This window comes from Hibiscus syriacus, unplaced genomic scaffold (assembly GCF_006381635.1).
Source record: "Hibiscus syriacus cultivar Baekdansim isolate YM2019G1 unplaced genomic scaffold, ASM638163v2 tig00110610_pilon, whole genome shotgun sequence".
Classification (NCBI taxonomy): domain Eukaryota; kingdom Viridiplantae; phylum Streptophyta; class Magnoliopsida; order Malvales; family Malvaceae; genus Hibiscus; species Hibiscus syriacus.
In genome coordinates, this window is record NW_024062800.1 from 9,092,883 (window position 1) to 9,102,134 (window position 9,252).

Consider the following 9,252-nt stretch of genomic DNA (forward strand, 5'->3'; position numbering starts at 1 on the left):
CGATAAAGTTCACTTAAGAACTAAAGAGAGAAACTATCACAAATATTTGATTAAACAAAGTGAATTAATAAGTCATGCATGAATATCATATATTATACATATAAATGACATCATATAATATTCAAGCAAAAATTAAGAATAAGATAAACATATTCACGTGACATTTAATGCATAAATGAGTAAATAAATAATAAAATAAGGTAAGACTCCCTTAGAATCAACAAGGCAGAACGTCCATGAAGTGATCATGTGTTGAAAAAGTTTGGTCCTTGGCATGATCGCATCAAGACTAAAGGCAATTGAAGAGTTGGTTGGACAGTTCACGTCAGTCAGATTGATCTACATTTTTGAACATGTTACAAGCATCTTTGTGATGTGATCCGATTCAGCGTCAAAAATTGACTTGCATCTCCAACCTTTCTCAATATTCAAAGGGGGATTTTCCTTAACTTAATCTTTCTTTATACCATAGTTATGATAATAGCTTACATACATTATAATTATAGTTATGATGATGATATTATGAATGTATGAAGTTATTGTTATGAACCACATTTATATCTTATATTACTTAGCTTATAAATGTTTTCTTTTGTAGGTACATGTTCGGCCACATAATGAGAGCTGACTTAAAGCTAAAATTGGAGTCAATAAGCTAGGAAATCTTACATTGGATGACTCGGGAGATCATGAAGAACAAATGGTGAAAAATTACTAGCTGACCCCCGAGCTCATAGCTCACTTGAGCTGGACTTTTGAGCTAGCTAGAGACTTCATTTCAGCTGGAGAGTTGCACCATCATCTTCACCACACAGAGCACTACAAATATGGTCTAGGTTAATTTTTGTGGATTCGTACCTTTCCGCGAAGAGTTGCCATTTCGAGAAGTGCCTTTTCACAAGGAGCTGTCCTATGACTTGTACACATGTCATTCATCTATGGCCAGCTCAACTTCAGCTCAAACTCATGGGAAGTAGCTCAAATGATAAAAGGTTGTTTCACACAAATGTAACCTTTCATAATTAGTTGCTACCCTATTGATGCCATGTCACCTAGACACATGTTTGATGCCAAGTCACGCCTAAGATGTTGTTCATCTTCATGCCATGGAGGAGTCCACGCCTTAAGCATTCTACACCATCCATGTGAGTGCCACATGACCAGCCACCCATGTGCTTTGCATGTGAATGAAATAGGCGCCAAAATGAAGAGGCTTCTCTCTATTCGGCCTAAACATCATCATGCTTCAAGTTGACGCCAAGATGAAGAGATATGGGAACCATTCGGCCAAAGACATCTCCCCTCATCCAAACATCATTTATATTCGTTTTAAGAAATGTACTTTGCCAAAAAGGCATGTATTTATTCGGCCAAGCTTTCACAAATCTATAAATAGGCTTTGGCATTCATTTGTAAACGAACCCTTTGATCAATTAAAAAATCCTTTGTGAGATTATTCTCTCTTCAAGTTCTTTTTAGAACTATATCGATTAAGCAAGCCTTTCTAAGGCTTGTGGCGTCATTCCTTCACCTTGATACTTCTGGTTCCTAGTTTAAATAACTAGAGTGTCAAAGTCTTTTCATACCATCCCTTATAAAACTTATAAGAAACGGGTCTTTTCTCCTTTATAGCATTGGTTCCTACTTAGTTTTATAAGATACAATCTGTCCATCACCATTATCACGCCTATATCATCACCATAGTCCATCACCATTATCACGCCTATATCATCACCATATTCCATCACCATATCACGCCTATATTATCACCAATTTATAAATTTCCATTCCTTCATCTTTGAATTATCCTTCAACCTCAACAAGGCATTCGTCCATCACCACCATTGGAGGCCGAAACCATCATCACTTGAAGGATAATTCTATAACACTTCCATAGCCCTTCTTTGATAACTATTCTATCCATTTCAATTCTTTCCATTTCCTTTCTTAATTATTCATTTACTTAACCAATTATTCTTCTTTTGTGTAGATTACTTTTCAATTCAAGGCGTAGCATTTGGTGTCTCTCCTAGATCAGGAAACAACAAGGTTGCCAACTTCTCCATTATTGAAGAAGCCTAGTTAGCCTTACATCAAGCGGTAATCAGAGCTTTGGTGGATTGACATTCAAAGTGCTAAAAAAAAGCAACAAGAAAGAAGAAAACAAAAGAGAAAAGAAAAATACTCCTACATCAAATTTGGAGTGCAAACGAAAGAAAAAGAAAAAGAAAAAAATCAAAAGCAAAAGAAAAGTGAAGCAAGTTGCAAAGTACACTCAAAGAGAAGCACCATACAATCTGCCCAACATCAAACTTAAAGGAGGTAACCTTGTTGTTTCTTGTGAAGGAAGATAGTAAGTGTTGCAACTTGAGTTGTAAGTTATCTTAACTTATTTACTATTTCATTTCCTCTTCTTTCATCTTTTCTTATTCCATTACCTTATCATCTTTCTTAACCTTTTCTAGCCTATCCCTTATCATATACCTTAACCATTTCTAAACCGACGCACAAACTAAAGAAACTTGCTCAATCTTGAGTTAGTTCTTAAAAAGGACCCACAAGAGAGAATCGAGCGGTAAAAGGCAAACGAGAGGGTGAGATCAGAAGGGGGATCAGAAAAAGCCAAGAATATATCCCCGAGTGTAAACACGAGCGTGAGTGGAGTGCAATCTGAAATTTTCTTTGGAGTGATCAAGTGAGGTTTTTGTGAGTGTGCTGGTAAGGTTTTAAATTAATTTATTTAACTAACCACGTCTCAAAGTCCCCGAAGAAATGCAGGAACACCAAACTTACAAATACAGGCAGTCATTGGTGAAATGATGAGAATGTTTCGTGAAGAGTTCAATGCTCTTCATGAAAAGATAGATCAACACCATGATCTACCACCAAACCGTAATAATGGAGCCAATAGAAGACAACAACAACCACCCTCTCCAGAAGAAGATGTTCAAGAAAATTTTGACGAGGGTGAACAAGCAGCATTCCAAGGCCTTAGACGTGCCATTATTGATGACAATTTGAGCAACATTAAGATCAAAATTCCTCAATTCCAAGGAAAGACTGATCCTGAAGCCTATCTTGAATGGGAAAGCAAAGTGGAACATGTTTTTAGTTGCCACAACTATTGCGAGATGAAGAAAGTGAGATTGGCAGCCATGGAGTTCATAGACTATGCCTAAATATGGTGGGATCAACTTACCCTTAACCGAAGGAGGAATGGAGAACGATCGGTCTCAACTTGGCTTGAAATGAAAGGTATTATGAGAAAACGATTCATTCCTTTTCACTATCACCGTGACTTGTTTCAAAAGTTACAGAATCTTAAACAAGGCCATAAGAGTGTGGAGGACTACTACAAAGAGATGGAAGTGGCCATGATCTGAGTCAACATTGAGGAGGATCGTGAAGCAACTATGGCAAGATTCCTTGCTGGACTTAATCCAGAAATTGCCAATACCATAGAGTTGTATCATTACATCGAACTAGATGAGATGATGCAAATGGCAATGAAGATTGAAAGACAACTGAAGAGGAGACATACTGATGTACTGTACTTGTACCTTTTCAAATGATTATGGATCTAGGAAGGAAGCAAAACAACCTGCAAAGTGAATGGCTCAAAAATAGAATGGTTAAGGGTGGTAGACGTATGGGTGAATTGGTAGGCTATTTAAATAATGAGTAATGGTAGCGGAAGATAGTTGATAAGGCTATGGTTATGGTGATGAAATAAAAGGATGGTTGTGAGGATAGTATCTTGAAGAGATCTCAAAGAAGAACCAATGCTATATAGAGCAGAGACCCAATCTTTATATTGTTTCTTCAAGGGATGGTGTTAAGTACTTTGACCCACTAGTTATATGAACTAGGAACCAGAAGTATCAAGATGAAAGGAATGGGTTGACGCCACAAGTATAAAATACTTGATAAGTCGATAAAAAGTCACCAGGACTTAAGAAGAGAATAATCTCACTTTAATTGAATAAAAATGTGTATACAAATGATGTAATGTTTTCCTATTTATAGGAAATGGAGAGACATGGCCGAATAAATACAAGATGATTCGGCCAGCCTATGTATCTCCCTATAAAGACATAATTTAAATGCTAAAAGAGAGGATGGTTCGGCCCTAGATGGAGGGAAATGATCCTTGGCCGAATAGTTCTTGTGTCTCCTCAAGTTGGCGCCAATTTGGATGGGAGATGATGCTTGGCCAAATAGGGAGAGGGCTCTTCATCTTGGCGCCTAAATGAGTTCACATGCAAGGCACATGGGGGCTGGTCATATGCACGGCACATGGGTGTTCTAGGAAGCCTTGTGGTGCACCCATGTGCATTGGATGATGGCTGGTCAAGTGCTTCTTCTTAGGCGTGCATGTGTCCTCCAAGCTAGCTTGAGTGTTGAGCTAGCTAGCAAGCATGGGGCTGTTTGTGAATGATCTTCCTAGCCGAGTCCTTTTGAGCTCCATAACAGCATGTTCAGCTACATTCAGCTACCTTTGTCATCACTTTTAGCAACTCAGCTTCAAATAGTCCAACTAGCTAAGTTTAGCTAGCCTGAAGCTTCTACAGCTGAATCGAGCTTCCCTTAGCATTCCATGAGCTGCCTTGTACTTTGTGAGCTGTTTGTGAGCTATATATGACGTCCAAATCATTCACCAAGCTACTTCAACGTGCATCACACTCCATTGTACCTATATGTGCAAGGAAACAAGGTAAGTTCATGATATTGAGCTAAAACGAGCTAAATACCTTGCTGCCATGTTTGTTTATGGTAATGTGAGCTAAGTATGATGGTCATGAGCTAAGTACATCATCTCCTAATATGTGTAAGATAATGTATAAAGCCTAAGAGTTAATATGAATGTAAATAAACTAATGAAATGCATTATAAGTATGCTGCCTTGGTGTATATATAATAATCATGCTTAAATGAATGCAAGACTAATATAACATACTTAACATACTTGAAATAACATTGTGCATCAATTATAAAGATGTGAATGCATGAATATCATATAATATGGTATTCATAAATGATAAATGGAAACATGTAATAATAATATCCTAAGAAATGATATGTAATCATAACATATATTTGAATAATATGAAAAACATGATCAAATAAGCATAGGATAATAATATGATAATTTATACTAACATGGGAATGCATGCTTATGATAGAATAGAATGTATAAATGATATAGTATAAGATAGGATAATGAAGAACTCCCTTAGAAACAGCTTTGAAGAACATCCATGGTGTGTTCAAGTCATGGAGAAAGTTGGAGCTTGTTTGGATCGTATCACATACATCTCGCAATGTTGCGCCCACACCATCAAGATGGAATCCAAACAAAAGAAACCTACTCCTCCTCCTGTTAAAGAACAAGCCAAATCTTCGAAGACTCAACAAGTAAGTAAAGACACCAATCGAGGAAAGCAAACTACTGAACGTTCAAGAGACATTAGGTGCTTTAAATGTCTTGGGAGGGGCCACATAGCTACACAGTGTCCTAACCGGAATACCATTCTCTTACCTGGAAATGGTGAAATAGAATCAGAACCTGAAGAAGAAGAAGAGGCACCCATTGAAGTCAATGAAGAAATAACTCTTGCAGATCCCGTTGATCAAGGAGAAGCCTTGGTAATTAGAAGAAGTTTGAATATTCAAGTTGTGGAAGATAATGCACAACGAGAAAACATATTCCATACCCGATGCCATGTGAATGAAAAGGTATGTTTTGTTATTATAGACGGTGGAAGTTGTACTAATGTGGCCAGTACAATAATGGTGGAAAAGCTTGGTTTGAAAATAATGAAGCACCCAAATCCATATAAGTTGTAGTGGCTCAATGAACGAGGAGAACTCAACGTTAGCAAACAGGTGATAGTTCCTTTTTCCATTGGCAAATACAAAGATGAGATTATGTGTGATGTTATTCCTATGCACGCTAGCCATCTACTTCTTGGAAGGCCATGGCAATACGACAAAAGGACTATTCATGATTGTTTTACCAATCAATACTCGTTCAGCCATAAAGGAAAGAAGATTATCCTAACTCCTTTAATGCCTAAACAAGTTCAGAATGATCAAGTCAGAATGAAACAGAGTATTGAGGCTATGAGGAAAGGAAAAGCAGCTACCGTGGAAGAAACTGATCCAAAAACAAGTGCTTATTCTTCAAAGTGTTTGATTCGAGAATGCCTATTGACAAAATGCAAGGTTAAAGATGATTATTCTAACTTTGAACATGCATATTTTTTCTTTGACTTGCAGGATTTACCAAGAGGCACCATTTGCAAAAAGGAAGATTTAGGAGACGTGACCTTTGGGAATCCAAAAGATGTGTCCATTGAAAAGCAAAAGGACATCAATTTTCATTCAAAGAATGTGTCTTTAGAAGAACCAATGGACGTGACATATGAGAATTCAATGATCATGTCTATTGGAGTATTAATAAACACCACTTTTGGGATATCAAGGGACCTAAATATTCAGAGCAAATTTACATGGGCATATCTCACTCAAGAGCCTAAAGAAGGGATCCCAATTTCTGAAGAAATAGCAACTATGGAATGGAGGAACGTTGAAAAGAAACCACCCTTCAATTTGAGGACAAATTGCTTTAAAGAAGGGGGGATGATGTGATCCGATTCAGCATCAAAAATGGACTTGCATCTCCAACCTTTCTCAATATTCAAAGGGGGATTTTCCTTAACTTAATCTTTCTTTATTCCATAGTTATGATAATAGCTTACATACTGATATAGTCACGTCTACAACAGATCCGGAGGTCATGCCACACGGTCCCATTACTAGGTCAAGGGCCAAACAATTCAGGGAAGTTCTCTTAACTAAGTGTCTTGAAGCTTTTGATTCATTTGATAACTTAACACTCTCTTATGTTATGTTATATAATGTTTTAATAGCTAAAGAATAACTTAGTATGTACACATCTTACACATTGTTATTTTTAATATGTTAAGCATGTTAGGATAGTTTTATTATCATATTAAGCATGATTATTATATATACATCAAGGCAGCATACTTATAATGCATTTCATTAGTTTATTTGCATTCATATTAACTCTTAGGCTTTATACATTATCTTACACATATTAGGAGATGATGTACTTAGCTCATGACCATTATACTTAGCTCACATTACCATAAACAACCATGGCAGCAAGGTATTTAGCTCGTTTTAGCTCAATATCATGAACTTACCTTGTTTCCTTGCACATATAGGTACAATGGAGTGTGATGCACGTTGAGGTAGCTTGGTGAATGATTTGGACGTCATATATAGCTCACAAACAGCTCACAAAGTACAAGGCAGCTCATGGAATGCTAAGGGAAGCTCGATTCAGCTGGAGAAGCTTCAGGCTAGCTAAACTTAGCTAGTTGGACTATTTGAAGCTGAGTTGCTAAAAGTGATGACAAAGGTAGCTGAATGTAGCTGAACATACTGTTATGGAGCTCAAAAGGACTCGGTAAGAAGATCATTCACAAACAGCCCCATGCTTGCTAGCTAGCTCAACACTCAAGCTAGCTTGGAGGACACACATGCACGCCTAAGAAGAAGCACATGACCAGCCATCATCCAATGCACATGGGGCACCACAAGGCTTCCTAGAACACCCATGTACCGTGCATATGACCATCCCCCATGTGCCTTGCATGTGAACTCATTTAGGCGCCAAGATGAAGAGCCCTCTCCCTATTCGGCCAAGCATCATCTCCCATCCAAATTGGCGCCAACTTGAGGAGACACAAGAACTATTCGGCCAAGGATCATTTCCCTCCATCTAGGGCCGAACCATCCTCTCTTTTAGCATTTAAATTATGTCTTTATAGGGAGATACATAGGCTGGCCGAATCATCTTGTATTTATTCGGCCATGTCTCTCCATTTCCTATAAATAGGAAAACATTACATCATTTGTACAGACCTTTTTATTCAATTAAAGTGAGATTATTCTCTTCTTAAGTCCTAGTGACTTTTTATCGACTTATCAAGTATTTTATACTTGTGGCGTCAACCCCTTCCTTTCATCTTGATACTTTTGGTTCCTAGTTCATATAACTAGTGGGTCAAAGTACTTAACACCATCCCTTGAAGAAACAATATAAAGATTGGGTCTCTGCTCTATATAGCATTGGTTCTTCTTTGAGATCTCTTCAAGATACTATCCTCACAACCATCCTTTTATTTCATCACCATAACCATAGCCTTATTAACTATCTTCCGCTTCCATTACTCATTATTTAAATAGCCTACCAATTCACCCATACGTCTACCACCCTTAACCATTCTATTTTGAGCCATTCACTTTGCAGGTTGTTTTGCTTCCTTCCTAGATCCACAATCATTTGAAAAGGTACAAGTACCTTACATCAAGCGGTAATCAGAGCTTTGGTGGAAGAAGCAACGTGCAACAACAACAAAAAGAAAAATACAAAAAGAAGTGCAAAAGTGAAGTGCAAAGTCAAAAAAAAATCAGCAAAGAAAATTGAAGGACTCAAAAGTCAAAGCACTCAAAAAGAAGAAAAAAAGCAAAGAAAAGAAAGAAAAGTTGGAAGCACTCATCAACAATTCTCATCCCCAAGCATTTTCAAGTAAGCCTTTAAAATTGATTGTGGTGATATAAGGTTGTGAAGTGACTTGTGTAAGTAACCGTTTCATTCTCTTCTTTCTAATTTCTAAGCCACCTTTTCAATTATATTTGCTTTCCATTCCTACTAACCATTTGCAGCCGACGCCAAACAAGTGAAATTACTCGATATAGTCTTGAGTAAAAGTTCATTAGAACTTGAGACAAGAGAATTGAGGGAAAAAGGATGGAGCGTGTGTGAGATCAGAAGAGGACAAGTAAAAGCCATTAAAGTCCTAGAGTGCAAACACGAGCGGATTGAGTAACATCAAGTTTTCTTGGAGTGACTCATGAGGCTTTTTGAGAGAATATTCTGGTAAGGTCCTACACACATTTCAATTTTTTCCTTATTTGCTAACATGTCTCTTCCATCCAACATTTTTGTAGTCAAAAAGACTTTGAACATTCAAAGTCAAGATGATGAACAAAGAGAAAACATCTTCCATACCAAATGTCACGTGGGAGATAAAATTTGTGTGGTGATCATTGATGGAGGAAGTTGTACCAATGTAGCAAGTACTCACATGGTGGAAAAGTTGGGTCTCAAGACTTCCAAACATCCTCATCCTTACAAACTCCAATGGCTCAACGATG